Below are 2,668 nucleotides of genomic sequence, written 5' to 3' on the forward strand. Positions count from 1 at the left end.
AATGGTTAGAGTTGATAAATGACTATGATTGTCTGATAGACTATCAGCCAGGGAAAGCTAATGTGGTGGCTGACGCCTTAAGTCGTAAGACTATGGCAAGTCTACAGGTTTCTCCTTTGTCTATAGTACACGAGCTGAGAGCATTGCATGCTAGCTTAGAGATTAATGATGAGGGGCAGACAGCAGTTGCATGGCATATACAGCCAGTGTTGATTGATCAGATCAGAATGACTGCTCAGAATGATTAGAAATATCATAAGCTATTAGAAAAAGTTCGACAGGGCAAGAAACCTGAGTTTTCAATGAGAGATGACAGCCTACTTCTACACCAGGGTAGGATGTGTGTTCCTAATGATGTTGATTTGAGGCAGATCATTATGAAGGAAGTACATGAGTCTCCTTATGCTATGCACCCTGGTGGCACTAAAATGTACGGAGGACTAAAAGAGCATTACTAGTGGATGGGTATGAAAAGAGATGTAGCTGAATTTGTATCCAAATGCCTAACTTGTCAATAAGTGAAGGTAGAGCATCAAGTACTAGCTGATTTGTTACATCCACTACCAGTACCAGAATGGAAATGGGAGAGAATAACTATGGATTTTGTGATGGGACTTCTGAGGGCACAGAAGAGTCATGATGCAGTATGGGTTATAGTTGACAGACTGACCAAGTCTGCTCACTCTCTGCCTGTCCAGATGGACTACAGTTTAGAAAGATTGGCCAAGTTGTATATTGATGAGATAGTAAGACTGCATGGAGTGCCAGTATCCATTGTATCTGACAGAGATCCTAGGTTCACTTCTAGATTCTGGGGTAGTCTTCAGAGAGCCCTAAGAACTAGATTGAACTTTAGCATGGCATTCCACCCACAGACAAATAGCAAGTCTGAAAGGGTAATTCAGATCTTGGAGGACATGCTACGGGCTTGTGTGATTGAGTTTGAGGGCAGTTGGAATGCACACTTGCCTCTGATTGAGTTTTCTTACAACAACAGCTACCAATCAAGTATTGGGATGCCTCTATATGAAGCTCTATATGGCAGAAAGTGCAGAACTCCCTTGTGTTGGGATGAAGTGAGCGAAAGGAAGATGATTGGGCCCGAAATTATTCAACAGACTGAGGAGAAGATCAGATTGATCAGAGATCGACTCAAGGCTGCATCAGATTGTCAGAAGTCCTACATAGATCTGAAGAGAAGGGATATTGAATATGTGGTGGGTGAGAAAGTATTCCTCAAGGTTTTCCCTTGGAAGAAAATTATGAGATTTAGCAGAAAGGGAAAATTGAGTCCTCGTTTCATTGGGCCATATGAGGTTCTGGAGAGAGTGGGTCCTTTGGCATACCGTTTGGCACTACCTCTAGAGTTGGAGAAGATACATAATGTCTTTCATGTGTTTATGTTGAGGAGGTATAGATCTGACCCATGTCATGTGTTACCAGTGGAAGAAATTGAAGTAAATCCAAACCTCACATATGAGAAAGAACCCATAGAGATTCTGGCTTATGAGGTGAAGCAGCTATAGAACAAGCAGATACCGTTGGTTAAAGTGCTGTGAAACCATCATTCGGGCTAAGAAGCTACTTGGGAATGTGAGGAGGATATGAGGAGACAGCACCCGTAGTTGCTCAGAGACTGATACCAGGTAAAATTTCGAGACGAAATTTATTTTAAGGGGGGGGGGGGAGAATTATAACACTCCTATTTGCATGGCTTAGTATATTTTACTGTTCGGGTGACTGGTGTCGGTCCGAACAATTAAGGGGATTAGAACCACATCTAAGACACCTAGATAAGCCTTGAATGAAAATAAATAGTGACTACCTGATAGGTAAGTATAAATAAGAAAAACAGAACATAAAAGGTTAAATGAGCTGGGAGTCACAACGATTGGTGACCTTCCCGGGAAGTGACTGAGAAGGCCATCGTACCTGAATTTTGAAACGAAAAATGTAACACTGCGGTCCTTGGAACTATTGCGAACACAGTGAAAAAGAGAAAATCACAGAAGAGAATTGTTAAGTAGGTTAAATAATTAGGTCAGAGATCCAGAAGAAATATTGAATTACTTACAAACCAGATCAGACCGACGATGGGCAAATTGGTCAATTCACCCCTAGAGATGACTCTTGACCTAACTGTCCAATAAATAAGAGAAACGAAAATTTCAGAATCAAGAATTAAATTAAAGAACTAATGAAAAATTAAGGAAAATAGAAAAAAGAAAAGAAAAAAGTTTATTGCATCATATGGATGGCATCATTTGTGATGTCAAAAGTTTATTTTATTTTCCCCACCATAATTGACCAAGTCAACAACACACAATAAGACATAAAATAACCAAAAAAATGAAAAAAATTATTCACTTCTTCCTCACAAAATGGGCAGCCCACTCCTCTCTCTCTCCACCATTGCTCCACCTCCATTAAAGCTTATGTCAAGCTTGTAAACTCCCACTTAACCCTACTTTGCCCTCAAATTGTTTCACTAAAACTTGTTAACTTCACTTGAGGAGATATTTGAAGAAGAAAAGAAAAGGAAAAAGGGAGTGAAGTGAAGAATTGAAGTTCAAAGTAAAGGTAAGCAATCGAAATTTAAAATTTTAGTTTACTTACTTGTGTTTTTAGCTCAAGTAACCTAGAAATCAACTTAAAAATCAAAAGAAAA

Source organism: Hevea brasiliensis, chromosome 8 (genome assembly GCF_030052815.1).
Source record: "Hevea brasiliensis isolate MT/VB/25A 57/8 chromosome 8, ASM3005281v1, whole genome shotgun sequence".
NCBI classification, from domain to species: Eukaryota; Viridiplantae; Streptophyta; class Magnoliopsida; order Malpighiales; family Euphorbiaceae; genus Hevea; species Hevea brasiliensis.